Source organism: Podarcis gaigeae (assembly GCF_964106915.1).
Source record: "Podarcis gaigeae genome assembly, chromosome: 13".
NCBI lineage: Eukaryota > Metazoa > Chordata > Lepidosauria > Squamata > Lacertidae > Podarcis > Podarcis gaigeae.
In genome coordinates this window covers 53,651,589-53,669,550 of record NC_139689.1, presented here as the reverse complement: position 1 = coordinate 53,669,550, position 17,962 = coordinate 53,651,589, and the positions used below count along the sequence as shown (strand labels likewise).

Genomic DNA, 17,962 nt, shown 5'->3' with positions numbered 1-17,962 from the left:
CAAATAACCCCCCCCCAAAAAACCTAGGTCTCCCCCAACAAACGTTTGAGACTAGCTCCCATAAATCTAAAAGATGGATCAAACTGCGCATGCCACTAGGCACGCGCTGCTGCCCTGCAAGCTCTGATAAGCTCTCCCCACAGCTAATCACCTGCCTCAACAGAAACCCTGCCCCTCTGACCTTTGCACAGGGAGAGCAGCTAATCAGCCACAAAGAAACACACACACCAGAAAACCCTTTGGGAGGAGTGTGGTGGAGTCTCCTTCTTTGGAGGTCTTTAAGCAGAGGCTTGACAACCATATGTCAGGAGTGCTCTGATGGTATTTCCTGCTTGGCAGGGGGTTGGACTCAATGGCCCTTGTGGTCTCTTCCAACTCTATGATTCTATGATTCTATTTTGTGAATTATCACACTTGGATAATGTTAATTATCAGTGTTATTTATTTATTTATTTATTTATTTATTTATGCCCTTCGTCAAGGATAACAGGGTGGTTTACAATATAAAACACAAAAATACACAACATAGTAACAAAAAAAACCAAAAACAATACACACCCTCCAGTTTCAAAGGCCATAAATTGTTTAATCAGCCAAAGAGCTGGGAGAAGAGGAGGTACTAGGTGGTCAATGGCATCTAAAGCTACTGAGAGGTTGAGAAATAACAAGGACACATTTACCCTGTCTTTCCTGACGCTTTCAGTGAAAGTTTCAGGGGGACCTTGGCTCCCATGGCCCCACATTGATGGTGTGCCTGGTCGGAGGGGTATGGGCTTGTCAGGACATCGCTGTGTCTCCCAACATAATTGCTTGCAAGAGAACATACTGAACAATTGAACAGGATTTCAGTTTCTAATGAAACCTATTCTGACGTTGGCATTGCCTGACTACATCTTGCTTTAAGGAGTGAGAATTTGGCTATGCGGTGTTTCACTCAGCCATACAGTCTGGATGGAACTTCATTCATGGCTAGACTGAAGAAAGTATCAGATGTAAGGAAGAAAACTAGTTAAGCTTGATAAATATTCCAATGAAGATTGAAAACTTTAGCAATTCAGGATTTTAAAACGGATACGTAGGTAGCAAATTCTGTATTACAGACATTGCACAGAGGAAAGCAATTTTTTAAGTGTTGGGTCTGGAAATATAATTAATCCAGATGACATCAGAGGGATGAATCATCTGCGCTGTTAGCTGTGGATAAATCCGTTGTCATTGAGTATATTGAGAATTATTTACGGTAATATATGACGAAAACACTGATTTGAACTTGTGTTACATAACGAAATTTCATCAACTGGATTACAAATTGACTGATAGAACCTACTTCTTCTGTATCAGCATCTTTCAAATTTTCTGCACCCAGGGTTGAAAATTACTTAGGCCATCCATCACAAAATGGCAGTGCAATGGCAGTTGATGGGAGGTGGAAGTTACTATAATCAGCTAGCAGCTACTAACAATTTTCTATTGATATGTAATCCCTCTTTGGAAGTTGCTAAAAAAGATTGCCACAGCAATCTCCTTGTGGCAAGGAGTTTAACAGTTCAGATTATGCAGTCAATCAAAGTAAAAACATTGGTATTATTACTCATTTCCCCCAATTTTTGCATAATTTGCTATTCCAAAGGCTCTAATTGGAGGCTCTTATTCTGCTTTTACACAAATATACCTGTCAATTTATTTTTACTCATCTCCTGTAATTTCTTCCTTTCCTTCCACATTTAACCTGTATCTAATCCCCATCCACCGCCACACTCCCAGTTTCTTTAATCCCTCCTCCTTTCCCATTTGCTTCTCCCTCATATAAGAGTACAGTGAGGAGGTCCTGGGAGGGCTGCAGCACTGAGGGTGGGGTGCGAGTATTTATATCTCACCTCTCCCCCCCCCCGGTCCTTTTCTGTCCCTCACAGAGCCACACTGTCATGTTTCAACCAACCCTCTGCCTAGCTCTCATTTTCACTCCACCCAACATTTTATTCATACACACCCACACATAACCTCAGACCCTGCAAGTGTCCCTATTTTCCAGGGACAGTCCTAGATTTATAGAAGCCATCCTGATTTCTGATTTGATCCTCAGATGTCCTTTTTTGCTTAGGAGATCCCTATTTTCATCAGAGAAATGTTGGGGGGTATGGAGTTATGTGCTCCCTGAGCCAAGGAGATATGACCTTTAGAAGACATCTGAAGGCAGCCCTGTATAGGGAAGTTTTTTAAACGTTTATGTTCTTATATATGTAGGAAGCCACCCAGAGTGATGGGCAGGATGATGATGATGATGATGATAATGATAATGATAATAAGACATCCCTATATTCATTGTATAAATATTGGAGGGTATGTAACCTTTCAAAACAGGTACAAAATGCCTTGTAAATAAAACCCACAGAACATTTCCCACAACACTTGGGTAATGGCACATACGAGATGTCCCTCTCGGCCTAACTGAACAGTTTCCCAAAAGATGTAGTACAAAACCTTCCCCCAAACCACTCCAAAAAAGTCTGTGGGAGAAAAATGCATACCACTTCCCCACTTCCCCAAGCCAATCATGCATTTAACTTGTTTTTAAAAAAGCAGTTTCATATCTTTTCTGCCCCAAATTCAGTATGGGCTACCCTCAAACTTATTGTTCTTTCACTGCCAAGTTTCAAGAAGCCCATTGTATCCTTTCCTAACTGTAACCTACTTTCTCCCAATTTCTCATTATAATGACAGAATGCAATTCAGGTGACACAGCCTTAAGGTTGGGCCACAACTGTGGTCCTAAAGTTTTTCTCTGTCCTCTTGTTCCAGCCTCTCCATTCTATTCCCCCTCCCACTCAGATATCAGTTTCCTCCCTCTTAACATTTAACAGTATCCTATTTTTTAATTACATTTTTAAATTAAATTTCCAATTTCTACATTTCAAATTAAACAGAAATCCCAACAGAAATGCCTCTTGAGATTTTTTGGGAAAGTTGTTTTAAACATCTGTTTCATCGCATTGTATATCATTTTCCAATATACTTTAACCTTTTTGCAGGTCCAACATAAGTCTGATTCCACCTTATACATCTTAGTCAATCTACTCAGAGTTAAATACCATCTATGCATCATTTTCATTTAATTCTCTTTCAGTGTGTAGCATGCAGTAAATTTCAGGTCATTCTTCCAAAATTTCTCCCAGAGGTTTAAGTCTATATTATATCCTATATCCATTGCCCAATGGGTCATTGACACTTGAACCAGCTCATCTTTTGTTTCCCATTCCAATAATAATTTATACATTTGGGGCAATACTTTTTTCCTTGTTCGTCAATAAATCTTTTTCAAATTGTGAACCTTGATCCAAAATCCATTTTTCTTAACTAAATTAAAGGTATCATGTAGTCGGTGATACTGAAGCCAATCAGTAACTTGACTCCTTATTTCTTCCAGTGGTTTCAATCTGGGTTTGTTCCCTGAAAAGTCAAAAAAATCTCTATAGGTCACCCACTGTCTATCCATGTGTATTCTTTTGATTGCAGTTGTTTCAATTGGGGACAACCATAGGGGTGTTTTTCTTTCCAGAAAATTTTTATGTTCTCCAAGACTACAAATTTCTCCTGATAAAATGGTTAATAAAACTCTTATATGTTTTAGCTTTCCCATACGAAAGACATGCATGCCAACCGAACTTCATATTGTGGCCTTCCAAATCTAAAATGTGTGCATCCTCCAATACAATACATTGCCTTAGCTAATACAGACAAGCTGTCTCATAGTACAATTGTAGATCTGGCAGAGCAAAGCCTCCTCTTTCTTTTGTGTCAATCAAAATGTTGTTTAATCCTTGAGGCAACTTGGTTTGTCAACAATCAGGATCGACTGAAATAAAAACAGCATATTGGGAGCACATTCATTTTGATAGCTGAAATTCCCCTTAATAGGGGAAGTTTCATCCTTCCTCAAATCTCTAACTCTTTTTAAATCTCTTTCCATAGTTTAATGTAGTTATATTGAAATAAGATGTCTCACCATCAACCAGATCCATCAACCAGATATTTCACTTTCTTAACTTTTTTAGGCCACCGTTATCGACTAGTTGTCCATGTTTTTCATCAGCATTTTAGTCTTTTCTGTGTTTATTGTAAAGCCCGCCACCTCTCAAAATCTTTTACAGTAATTTATTCTAATCCCTTGGGGACACTCGCTACAGGTTGTTCCAATGTTAATACAACATCAGCAGCAAATGCTTTTAATTTATATGATTGATGCCCTACCTCTATACCTTTAATTTCCCTATTCCACTTTAAATTATGTAACAACATTTCCATTTTCAAAATAAACAACAGTGGGGATACAGGGCAGCCTTGTCTAGTCCCATTACTTATTGGGCATTTGTCCAAGAGATTATTATTTTCAAATATTTGCAGATTGTTCAGTATAGATTGCTTTAATTCCTGCTAGGAAAGCGTCACGTAACCTCCATCCTCTCTAGGACCTTAATCATAAATAACCAAGAAATGTTATCAAAGGCTTTCTCAGCATCTAGAAAAATTTAAGCAGCTTGTTTTTCATGTCTTTCTTCCAGATATTCTATCAAATTAACTACATTCCTTATTTTAGTTGGCAGCCTGGAAGAAAACCTGCTTGATCTCTGTGAATGCACTCCCTCAAAGCTCATTTTAATCTATTAGCTAAAATTGCAGCAAATAGTTTATAATCACAATTAAATAAAGAAATCGGTCTATAGTTCTTAGTCCTCATTAAGTCACAGTCTTGCTTTGGGATCAGGGTGATAAATTCATTTTTCAATGATTCAGGAACATCTCCTGTCATCAAGATTCTGTTCATAGTGTCTTTAAGTGGTTCCTAAGTGTCTTTATAAGGGACGTGGGTGGCGCTGTGTGTTCTACCACAGAGCCTAGGACTTGCCAATCAGAAGGTCAGTGGTTCGAATCGCCGCGACGGGGTGAGTTCCCGTTGCTCGGTCCCTGCTCCTGCCAACCTAGCAGTTCGAAAGCACATCAAAGTGCAAGTATATAAATAGGTACCGCTCCAGCGGGAAGGTAAGCGGTGTTTCTGTGCGCTGCTCTAGTTCACCAGAAGCGGCTTAGTCATGCTGGCCACATGACCCGGAAGCTGTATGCCGGCTCCCTCGACCAATAAAGCGAGATGAGCGCCGCAACCCCAGAGTCGGTCACGACAGCCTTTACCTTAAGTGTCTTAATAGAGATTCCATCTGGGCTGGTTTTCGCCAACTAATCGCCAACTGCAGTTCCAATATTGATATGGGTGCATTTAAAGCCCTCAAATACTCCTTAGCAACTTTGGGTATATTGCAGTTGTTCAAATAAAGATTCCATTTTCTCAGGAACTTCTTACATCTATTTAATGCTGTATAAAATTTTACAAAGACCTTTCTTACGTCTTTCTAATTTGTCAAGTGTTTCCCTTCATCAATAACCTTATTTATTATCTTGGCCTTCCTTTCTTTTTTAAGTTGCCAAGTCAACAATTTACCTGGCTTATTTGTGAATTCAAAACTTTTTTATTTCATTAATTTTACTTTCATTTCTATCTCTTGATAGAAAGCAACAATGAAAATTGGGCTTGGATCATTTTGATTGCTCATAGAATATCTTCATTCCCAGGTTTAATATTTAATTCCTTTTTCTTTAGCAGTTAAGGCCTGCAGAATCTCCTGTTTCTTTTTTTCTCTTATTTTTTTCTGGTGTGAGCTTCGTTGGATTAAAAAGCCTCTCATTACCGCCTTGCTCGCATCCCATACTGTATTTAAATCTGTTTCTTTATTATGGTTGAGATCAAAATACTCTTGTAGGGACTGTAGCCCCTTATTTACAATTTCTACATTCTGAAATATTGTGTCGTTTAATAGGATTTTAGGGTGTTGTGTGGTCAGAAGAGGGATTATTCCCTGCAGATTTGTTGTGTGCGATACTCATGTGTACCATGCTTCTCTTCTGCACACAGGTTTGGCAAAAAAAGGATGAACACAGGAAACCTCAGATTTATAGTAGTGTATAGATGTTGAAGCTTCATAACATAAATAGGTCACAGAAGCACTGCAATTGATACAGTATGTAGGGCATCACACACACACACACACACACACACACACACATCTATTTGATTTTTTAAATGCGGGGATGCATTGGACAGACTGATTTGCTTGCTTAGAATTCATAGAATTATGGGATTCATTTTAAAGAAATACAAAGCATACCCATCTTCCTGAAAAATTTCAGCAGAAGCATTTTCTATATCAATGTTTATAGCAACAAATCAAATTAGCATAACATAGACCATCTGCTTTTCCTTTGCATGCAATCATGTAAGTGGTTTAAGTCAAGACATCTAATTTAATCAGTTGCACTATGTTTCTTTTTAAAAAGCAAACAAACCACTGTGTAAAAAAATTAAGGGCTCAAAATTGTGGCTTTTGTTTTTAAAAACTTTTCAGTATCAGAAAATAACACTTGGCAGCTTGATTAATTGATTTGTTTTTCTGGTGAAAAATTGAAATAAATTGGAAGGTATTTATTGTTTTAAGTTATGGGTATGCACCAAGTGCAAGATTTGGTTCAGGCCCTAATTTGGAGGCTTGCCTACTTTGCCTCTAGTTCAAATCAGAACTTGTTTTTGGAGAACGGAAGCTCCATTCATGAATAAGGGGAAATTTTAAAAGGCTATAACTCTTCTTTTTGGCAAAATTGGAGGATGTCAGAAGGACAGATTAGGAGGGGGTTCTGAAAGGATAGGCTTTTTAAATGGCATGCACCGGTTAAGAAAATGATTCCCTTTTATATCTCCTACTGTATTCTGGACAATTTGAAAACCATATGCTATAGAAGTCCCTCAAGGTAGGAAACCTGCTGAAATTCTGGCTAGGTGTCAGAGAGTTTTGCACCTTAAAATTTGACCCGAGGTTAGAAGACTTGCCTCCCTATCACAATTTTTATGAAAACAGCATACATCATAGAGGTACCTCTCCAAAATGGCCTGTGAGATGTCAGAACAATTGGTGCAGTAGTTATGATAAATATTACACGGTATGTGAGTTTTGAGAGATTTGTTTTCTGCTCAGTTGACAATGGGTGTGTTCCCTTCTACATCCCTGCCAAAAGCACCGTAATTGGAAGTAAAAATGGGAGCCTGGAAAAAGTCGTTCTTTGGTTGGTAGCAAGAGTTGTCTGTAAGAAAACTGCATCATCTCTCCCTCCCTGCTGTCATTATATGGAGAGCTTTGGGAAATGTCATAATTTGATAGAGACAGTCCAAGTCAGCCTTCTCTGTATTCACTGCAACTTCAAGGTATCTGGAACTTCCAGATTGGGAATACCTTTGAGGATACCCACTTCACCCCCCAGAGAGCCTAAAATATTTCAGTCTACCTGATTTGGTTGGAATTCATCCAGGCTCAATGCAGACCTGTAATTAAAATAGCCAAGTAGACAGTTTCCTGAACTGGTAGGTCTGTGGTGCCTATGTACTACAGCTGAGCAAAGGGGATCTAGTCTATTAATGTAAGCATAGCATCCAAACAAAGACATTTTGTTGCCTGAATCCAAATACATACTCATCCAGGTTAATAAAAGTCTGTTATTCTAAGGGGTTGTATGCTGTGCATTGCATTTTCCCATTTTATCCTCACAACAACTTTGTGGTTAGACAAAAAGATAACTCGCACAATTTACCAGCTGAGCATTAGAGCTGTGGTCCAGCAGTTCATGCATTGCACCACACTGATCCATCTATCACCAGTAGATATATATTCTGTCAATTTTATTTATTTGTTTACTTTATTTATTAAATTTGTTAGTTGCTTTGTCTTGCCCAGGGTGATCCAAAGCAACTTTCAAACAAGCAAACAAAAAACTACCACATAGATACAGTACGTTAAAACCAAGAGGGAAAATAAATACATTAAAAGCATCCCATCCACATCTAAAAGGCCACAGATAGTTAAAGGACAAAGGCCTGGTTACAGAAGAAAGTTTTTGTGTGGTGCCTAAAGATATGTAATGAAGGCTCCAGACGAACCTCTCTGAGGAGAGCATTCCACAAAGGGAGCCACCGCAGAAAAGGCACATTCTTGTGTTGCTACCCTCCGGACCTCTTATGGAGGGGGCACATGAAGAAGGGCCTCAGATCAAATGATGATCACAGAGTCCAGGTCTGCTCATAAAGGGAGAGGTAGTTGTTTAGCTATTGAGGTCCTGAGCCATTTAAGGCTTTATAGGTCAAAATCAGCACTTTGAATTGGGCCTGGAAAGTAATCAGCAGTGAATGCAGTCTGTCCAGGATTTACATTATATGCTCAAACCATTTTGCCCTGGTGAGCAACCTGGCTGCTGAATTCTTTACAAGCTGGCATGTCTAAACTGTCTTCAGAGGCAGCCCCATGTATAACATGTTACAGTGATCTAATCTAGAGGTTACCAGAGCATAGATGACAGGGGTTAGGCTGTCTCTGTCCAGATAGGGGTGCAGCTGGGCCACCAGCTGAAGCTGATGGAAGGACTGGCTTTGTATAGGCCTTGTATGGATGTTGCTCTCTGTTTACCTGTGTGAGAAAGGCTGCATAGATATAAAACAGGGGTGGCCTGTGTGATCTTTTCAAAAAGGGTGCTTCATGTACAACAGGAGGGTACCACTCCAGAGCATGCTCCAGGATATGAAGGCCCCTCCGGTCTTGAGGAGGGCTTGTTGAGCTGGCAAGCATGCGAGAGCACAGGCGTGGAGAGGCGAGCTGGAATTTATGTTATTTTTCGAAGTAGCAACTGCTTTGCAAAGCTGTTTCTGGCATTTAATAAATTATTGTTATTACTACTAGACTGAAAGACTTCTATTTGTGAGCTGGAATAAAAAAAGACCATTCTATTTTACACAGCTGTTTAACTGCCTCTTGGGTCATGACTTGTGCTAGCTGCAAAATTATGTCCCTGTGCTGAAATGAGTGCAGAATGAAGAAAAGGCCTAGTCAATGATTAAATGCATAATTACAGGTTTCATATTCAGTCCTGTCACTTCAGTGACTTGCAACCTCTGTTATTTTGTTTAAGTGATATATATTAGTGCTGAACTGTTAAAGCCTATAATCTTACTGTAAGGAAATTGATCACCAGCTTTTGTCTTCAGTCAGAGCTTGTAGGTGTACCGTGTCAAAACCCAGTAGGTAGACCAGAAGGGGGTGACTCAAGTTTCTCGCCTGTCTTCCCCCACCCAACCTGCCCTAAACTTTGCACTTAATCAAAACTGTGCCTTTGCATGTTCTATCACATTGGCCGGGGGCCAATATCACAGCCTCCCAGGCCCATTTTTATTTCAATTTCATTTAATACTTATTACTCACTTTTATTTCCCAAAGCATTTTGTTGGCATCCGTCTGTCTTGAGAGATAATGGACTGCACCTCCAGGGGTAAAGTCATGCCACTGTGTTATTAGCACCAAAGTGACCGCTCCAGGGCGCAGGGTGTGGAGGTTCTGGGCCATCTCAGCCTCACTGATGTCGCCCAAAGGAAAGCAGAACAATACATTTGGCACCAGCTTGGCCGTGGGAGTTTCTGGAAGAAGGTGTATAAGGCGCAATCCTACCATCTTAGGGGCTCCGATCTGCATTTGTGGAGAGTTTACTCCTGAGCCTTTTCTTCTCCTGAAGATAATCCACAAGGCAGGGGAGGTTTAGGATCAGAGTTTTCCTTCTCATAGGAGGGCTACCTTCTCAGGATGACGAGCCCCATCTGCCCCATAGCATCTAATATAGGGTGGGGGGGAACCCAATTATAGCATTAGAACAAAATTCATAACCAAAACCACAATAATACAAGCTACTCATCTCAACCCAACATGAATTAACAAGTCAGTTTACCAAAGAATACAACAAGATTTTGATGTGTACTAGGTCACTGAGAGAGTGAGAACCACACATCCTCCCGACCTCCAAATCAGCTTAGAAACTGTACAAGACTAGCTTTCTGTGGAAATACACACATGCACACTTGAGAGGATCACATTTCACACAGGTACCAGTGAGCGTGTAATGAATGTCACTGCATAAAATTATTAAGATGCATTATTTTTCTTCTGTGTTCAAAAGGATGCAAATAAGTAGTGTAAAGCCTGCTGAATAAGTGTAGGCAAGCATGTTGGATACACTTGATTTAAAGCAGTGAAATCAGGCAGCCATCTAAGGAAGGGGAGTCGGGCTTCAGCCAAGGAAAGGAATGGGTTAATTTTGGGTTTTTTTCAGTTTTTCCATTTTAAATTCAGCTCTCCACTTTCCTACATCACTTTGTGATTTTTTATATAAAAAGTCCTCATGAAAATGCACGGGCGTTTTAGTGCTAATTTATCCTGATGTTGCCCATCTGATGTTGCCCAGGAGCTGATGAAAAACATTGTGTAGAAGGCTCCTGTGAATTTTGGGTGCACAGGATGTTGAAGACTTTAGCTTGTCTGCTAAAACTGAAGCACATTGGGGCACATGTGTTTTTCTGTCAGCATGATTCAGGGATGGTTGTTTCAGTTTTGAGAAGCTGATATTCTGTAAAGAGACAAATATATAAACCGAGTACCAGGGAAGAGCTTTAGCTCGATGGCAGAGCATATACATTGTCTGTAAAAGGCCCAAAATTCAATCCATAACATTCTCAGTTAAAGGATTTCAGGTAGCATGGCTGCAAGGGACTCTGGAAAGTTACTACTTATGTTGTTGTTGTTACTCATACCCCACTTTTCTCCCTGACAGGGACTCAAGGCAGCTTACAGATAAGAAAAATAATAAAAAACCAATTAAGCCGTAATATATTATTGCAAACATGCAGATAATTACAATAAAAGCAGCAAAGCACCAGCCTTTTTATTAAAAGCAGTCCGTTCCCCAAACCTGTTGGAGCAGGAAAGTCTTCACCTGTCAAGAGAAGGACAGAAAGGAGGGAGCCAGTTTAGCTTCTCTAGGGAGAGTTCCAAAGACTGGGAGCAGCCACCACTGAGAAGGCCCTGGGTGGCAGTGGACTCGGTGAACCAACAGTCTGACTCAGTGGGAGGCAACTTCACATGCAAACCGATACTGCAGGAATAGTGCAAGTCTCTAGCATGCTCTCTTATCCAAAGGAAACAGAAGACACGAGGTCTGTGAACAAGAACTCCCACAGGCTCTGAAAGATAAAATCAACTTCCACCGTCTCTGACCACTGGTTCTGCTAGCAAGGGATGACGTCAGTTATAGTCCAACTACATCTGGGGAACCATGGTTGAGAAAGGCTACACTGGTCTACACTGACTGAGAATAGCCCCTCAAGGTTTCACATATTTTGGAGTCCCAAAATATTGTGCAATAAATATTTAAAGATTGCATTTGGCCTTTTTTGAATGAAGCAGCCCAATTTAATGACTGAATGGGGCTCTTTAGGCATTCTGTTCAGGGCTGGCCCACCAGTGAGGTAGAGTGAGGTGACCCCCTCAGGCAGCAGGATCCATAGGGGCAGCAGATCCTGATGTAGATCTTTACTCACCCCATCTTCCTTGGCAGGGAGGGAGGGGCACCATATTGTGTTTCACCTCAGGTGCCAAAATGTCTTGGGCCGGCCCTGGTTCTGCTCACCTGTAAAAGCAATACACGAGCAGGGGTGAGTATTCTATGCTCTGCCCCCACCATCACCCTGCACGTGTTGGAGGGCACACTTCTGAGGTGGCGAGAATCCTGCACTACAGGTAGCCTGACCTAGCATAAGGCACTGAATGCTTCAGACTTCCAAGTTTTTCTAAACTTCCTCCAGACCAGGGGTCGGCAAGGTTTACCTCTCCTGGGCTGGTTCACTCCAGTGGAGATCCCTCCATGGGCCGGATCATGTGCACGGCCACGATTTCCAGCACTTGCGTCTGCGCAGATGCAATTTCTGGCACCGTGGAAGTGAGTCCAGTTTAGCCAGTGTGCCAGTTTAGCGGAGCACGCAGGGACTCACTGAGCTGGCGGCTCGGTACAGGTGTGGGTCGTGGGCTGGTTAAACGACCCCCATGGGCCGCTTGTGGCCCATGGGCCTTAGGTTGCCTACCCCTGCTCCAGACTATTAAAACAGACCTGGTGTCATAGGAAACCAGCTCTTTGATAGAGAGTTTCTTCTAACCTGCTAACGTAAGAGATCTGGAAATTAGAAGTCTCATTGCTTCAATTAATACTGGAGAAGGGCCCTTCCCTCCGAAATACAGTGTCACAAAATATGAATTTTTCTTAATGAACCATTCTCACTGGAACTGTCAGAACAGCTTCAATAGTTTCTGGGAAGTTAGACTTTTGCTTCCCACAAAAACAGTAGCTCTCTCTCTACCACCTGCTGTTGTTTATGGCAGAAATCTGTAGAAGTTGAAATGTGGCAAGAGCTGCTGATATATATGTGAGTGCATCTTCAGTAACATAGAAGCTTACTTCAAAGTAGACATGAATAGGAATGCACTGTTAGAAATGGTAGCTACAGAGTAAAATGAAACCTAGTTTGGTCCCTTTGGAGCAAGTCTGAAGGTGATCTGTATGTTGTCTGTTGAAGCTTGATTTTTTTCATTCAGGCTCCACAGAGATGCTGGCATAACAGATGTATTAAATGGGGCTATATATGCAGACAGCAGTAAGATTTCTCCTAGGTTGGGCTATTCTTAAGGGGAGAGTCCACAGTTATTTTACTGTGTAACATGGTACATAGGCTCTGAGTAAAACATTAACAAAGACCCATCCCTTTTTAAAGAGGCCACTTGGAACAGAGTTTTAAAGAAGTATTTATTTATACATGGCTATGTGGTTAAGATCACACACATACCCAGATTTAAGCAAATGTCAGAGAGGTTTTCACCCCCTTCGAATTCACATGTGCCCGCATGACTCCCATGGAATTGTTAACCACTTCGTCCAAGCGCAGTGTCCCAGTCTTAAAAATTCCACTTGGCTTTCACCATCCCTCTGCCTGACAGTTAACATTCTTAACAAACCATTACTATAAGCATTAATTATATTAATTTAAAATGGTTAACTGACAGTAATTCGACAATATATACTTAAAGTACCTGTGTCAACTTATTCCTTACACATTTAGTTTTCTTGTTAACTAAACAAGAATGGTCTGTCTTTCCACAATTAAGACATTCTTAAGGTGCATCTTGGAACTCCTTTCCCTGCTATATTTTGATGGCAGTATATTTATTCCTTAGATATTCACAGCCTTTCTTCTTTCAGCTAGTTGATCCTCTTGATCATTTTCCAGTTCTCTAATTACAAATTGTTAAAGTATGAATGTAGCTCAGTATCCTAAAATAATAGCTCAGTCTCAAAATAATCATAAATAATCAAAAGAGAGAATTAAAATAATCTCATAAATATCCCACAGCATTTAAAGTGCACAGAATAGATTTTGGGATCTCTAATCCCTTCAGTTCCTCATCAGACTCGATTGCATACTAATTTCCTGTATAGGGAGCTGGATGGGAAATCAAATCTTTCATCCAGTTGCTTCAATATTAAAGTCCTTAAAATATCAAATGTTATCAGTGTTTATTAAAGCTTCAGCCACTTATCTAATGCTGCTAGAACTTCCTATTTCTCGCAACATTTAAGTCTTAAAGTAGAAGTCCAAATCTCCATGTTCAAATAATACATCAAAGGCACAATAATCTATACATCTTCAATCCAGTTTCTGACTATATCAAGATATCACAGGCCACTCATAACATAGCCTCTCAATGGCTGAGAAATAGCATCTTTAAAGGTTGCTAGTGGGGGTTTTTGTGCAGAAGTAACTTGCCAAGCCCTATGCCCCTTGCAACTTGAGTCTCAGCTGAGGTCTCAGTTGAAGGTGCCTTATGGCTCGGTGCTCCAAGGCACTCAACAGTTTTGTGATTTTGTGGCCTTCTTCATCCAAAGTAGCTCTTATTGGGAGTGACCTGAAGGTATCTCGGACAAAAAAACCTAAGCCAATCTGGGTTTGGACGTGTGCAATGTCTAACACGGATATTTCCCACTGCAGACATACTGCGTGGAGCTGCCCCTACTCAAATGTAAAGGACCCTGTTGGCTGGGTCTATTCTGGGGGTCCCCTGTGCCAACCAGATACAGTCTGATCACGGCCACATTCTCAATAGTTTTGCAGGCCAGGACTGATAAATGAAAGTACTACTTCATGCAGGGCGTAGTCCAACTATGGAACTCGCTTCCCCAGGAGACAGTGATGGTCACTCAGAGGCATAGTGGAGGCAGCGTGAGGGGGGCCATTGCTCCGGGGGCGGTTTCTTCCAGGGTTGCATTTTGCTTCTTAGGCCAACTGGGCAGATTGGAAGATTGCCTGCCTGCCCTGCTGCATTCTCCTCACGTCACCCTCTATACCCTGCCCCCCAGTGCGCCCTGGCATGGGACAAAGTCACATGAGAGCAGAAGCAGCAAAGCCGGCTGGGAAGTGCTGGGATTGCACAATCATTCGGGCCTACGAAAGTTATTCAGGCCTAACTGCTAACTGTGGAGTCACTCTGACATGGGACTCATTCTCCTTATAAGTGGCAGCCATTTTCTCTCCGTGTTCCCAGTAAGATTTCCGTCAGAGTCAGTCTGCCTCAGTTGTGAGCAGAGTCAGTATGTAATCTCAGTCAAACTGTTTGGAACCATGTTGTTTATGAAGAAGTTTATTTTAACTCAGTAAAGCGCTTATTGTTTCACTTAAAAACTCTGCATTATTAATTTACGCTGCACGTGACGCACCCACCCCGGGCGCTGGGAAGATATGTGCCACCACTGTGGTCACTAGCATGGATAGCTTGAGAAGTGGATTTGACCAATTCATGGGAGGAGAGGGCTGTCAGGGGCTCCTAGCCTTGAAGGCCATGCTCTGCCTCCACAGTTGGAGACAGCACGGCTTCAAAATGCTGGAAACCACGCGAGGGAGAGTGCAACTTCTCTTGCGCCCATGTTCTGCTCCCTGGCTGACCCCTGTGAGAACAGGGTGTTGGACTAGGTGGGCCACTGCATGATCCAGCAGGCTCTCCTTATGTTCTTATGCATGTTCTCACTGGTTTTGTGTTGTGCTGTATTGTGAAAGTCTACATTTGTTCTAAGCGGATAGAATTTATAAACAGCTGTAGCATGTTGAATTACCAGATGCTTTGCTTTTAGCAGCATAGGCTAAAGGAGTAAGATACAAATCAAGAAGTCACCCATTTTAGTCTCAGTCTCAGCACCTCATCTGCAGTATGGGAGCAATAATACAAACCTACCTTACTGAGTTGTTGTAAGGATTGCAGTGAAGTAATGAACATGAAGTGCTTTGTATTGAAAGAGCCATTTAAATGATCCTTATTGCCATTGTTACTTGGCTAATTTTATTACCTTTTGCATTCTAGCTATATAAAATCACAGACGCAGTAATATAGATTTGTTGTGTATGTCAAGGAAGCAATATAGCAGAAGTTTAATTGGTGTGATGGTTTTGATCTTCCATCTCCAAATTGACATTTAACTTCTGAAAAGGAAGGAGGAAATGTATTCCCCACATCAATCAGACATAACAGGAGTGCCTTGTTAAAAGAATCATTAGATAATCAATAGCTAGAAAGAAATTACTCAGTGCTATGGATGTAATGTCTAGACAAATTGTGCCCTTTGGTTATATGGCAGTGTATTCATAGACTAGCATTAGATTCAGAGCACAGTTGAGGTTTTTGAAGGATCAACACTTTAAAAGGAGAAACTGTAAAATTATGCAGTTGCTACCATTACTGACACACGTTGAATTCAAGTGAGGCCACAAATGGCCCTGAGAGCATCAAGACATGATGATTCTCTGAGATACTGTATGGTGAACAAACATGGCTGCCACAGCATCACCTTCTAACACTCCAGCGGCATTTGCACTCTGCACATCAGCAGGAGAAGCACTTTCTGCCTGTTCCAGGTGCTCCAGCTCTTCCTAGCCATGTTAAAGATGCGGGGGCCGGGGGCGGGGAGGAGTTTAATAGCCCTCAGACCATCTCATGGAGGAATTCGGTGAGGTGTGGATTCTAGAGGGGGCAAGGCTAAGTAAATTTATTGTGAACCAAAGTGTAAATAAAGCTTGTCAGATGGGAGAGAGAATAGTCTGTGGGCACATTGCAGGCAAGTGTGGAGGCTGGTGAATCCCAAATGAGATTTAGCTACAGGTGGAGCAATCATGCTTCACAGCACATTCAAAGCAGATGGGCAAGTGAAACTATGCTTTGGGTTGTTTTGTGCATTTACTCTCAAGTAAATTTGAAGATACTATGGTTCATTCATGTCTCGCTAAACTCAGGTCATGTTAACTATAAAATATATAAAATGAACAACATCAAAACAAAAAAGTGTAAAGGGAGCTGGTGAATAGTATATTCCATGAATGCATTAATATATGTGTTGTTCTAAATTGTAATGTATTTAATTAAAAAGGTGCAGGTCCGGGCAATGACCTTGAGAAAATGTTGTATACTGTATGTGTGAATGGACAAATAGCTCAGAATGTGGAGCCATGAGTCAAATAGTATCTTGGAAATGGAGGTTGTCCTCCTCCCAGGTACAGACACAACTTGGTTAAAAACAATTTGCCTGAAATAATTGCTGCTAACATCATCATCATCATCATCATCATCATTTTATTTGTATGCCACCTTTCCACAGTTAAAAACAATGCTCAAAGCAGCCTGGAGGCTCTGCACGTTGGCCACTCGGGAATTGTCAGAATGAAGGCGTTGGCTCGGTGTTACGTCTGGTGGCCTAATATGGACGATGCCATCACTGCCTGGGTGTCCGCCTGTCAAGTGTGCCAAGAGTCGAGGCCTGCACCACCGGCAGCTAAGGGACACACCTGGGAGACGCCAAAGACACCCTGGTCGAGGGTGCACATCGATCTGGCTGGCCCCTTTCACGGCCGGACCTTTATGGTAGTGGTGGACGCCTATTCCAAATGGCTGGAGGTCGCCCTGATGCCCTCCACCACTACCGAAGCTGTCATCCAGGTGCTGCGAGGCCTGTTTGCAACGCATGGGTGTCCTGATGTCCTTGTCTCTGACAACGGACCACAGTTCACGTCAGGCACGTTTGAGCGGTATCTTTTGGGACTGGGCATCCGCCATGCCCTAACGGCACCCTTTCATCCATCCAGGAACGGGCAAGCGGAAAGAATGGTGCGCTCGGCAAAAGAGGCACTGGCGCGCCTGGACCGGGGAGACTGGCATGAGCGGGTCGCCGAATACTTGTTCGTGCAACACATCACCCCTCATGCGGCCACAGGGAGGAGTCCTGCTGAACTGCTTATGGGCCGCCGCCTCAGGTCACCGCTCGACCGGCTACACCCGGACTTTGCCGTGGCTGAACCCCCAGGCTGTGCCAACGCGCCACGGTCATTTGTCCCAGGAAACCAGGTCTTTGCCCGGAACTATGTGGGGGACATTCCTTGGGTGCCAGCCACAGTAGTGGGAGTCACTGGACCTCGCTCGTACCAGGTGGCACTCGAAGACGGACGCTTGTGGTGACGGCACATTGACCAGCTTAGGCGCAGGGTTGGGGACTTGGACACTACCAAGGTGCCCCCAACTGCGCTTGCGGCTCCAGAAGAGACACGTACAGATGGCGAGGCCCCACCTACACCTCCCTCGCAAACTGCCAGCGTGGAGCCAAACCAAGCCGCTTCAGAGGGTCTGCCAGACTTACCACAGACTCAGACCACTCCACTTGCGGAGGCTCCACCCACAGCAGCGGATCCAGGGGATTTGGTTCCAACGCCACCTAGGGTCGCACCACAGCCTCAGCAAGAACTGTGTGGCCCTCCGGACTTGGCTACCAGTCCCCGGCGGTCTGGCAGAGTTTCCAAGCGCCCAACTTATTTAAAGGACTATGTTGTTGGACATGTATCACTGTTGGTCTAAGTATGGGAAATGTAACCGATATGCTTTTGTGCCTAATTGAACCATTACGCGTAGTGCTGTAT

The 17,962-nt window shown here is 42.4% G+C and overlaps 1 protein-coding gene across 7 annotated transcripts in view; it reads left to right on the top strand.

Annotated features, from left to right (window-relative positions):
* LOC310830079 (poly(rC)-binding protein 3-like) overlaps positions 1–17,962 on the top strand; it is a 238,217-nt gene that overhangs the window by 55,916 nt on the left and 164,339 nt on the right. For 2 of the 7 annotated variants that reach the window (XM_083709600.1, XM_083709597.1), the window contains exon 1: positions 14,527–14,588. The exons of 4 other annotated variants lie outside the window; for them this stretch is intronic. The gene's annotated coding sequence lies outside the window, so the exon portion shown is untranslated. Of the gene's footprint in view, positions 1–14,526; positions 14,589–17,962 lie in introns of those variants that run through there. One more of the 7 variants, XM_083709610.1, reaches the window with a different exon arrangement.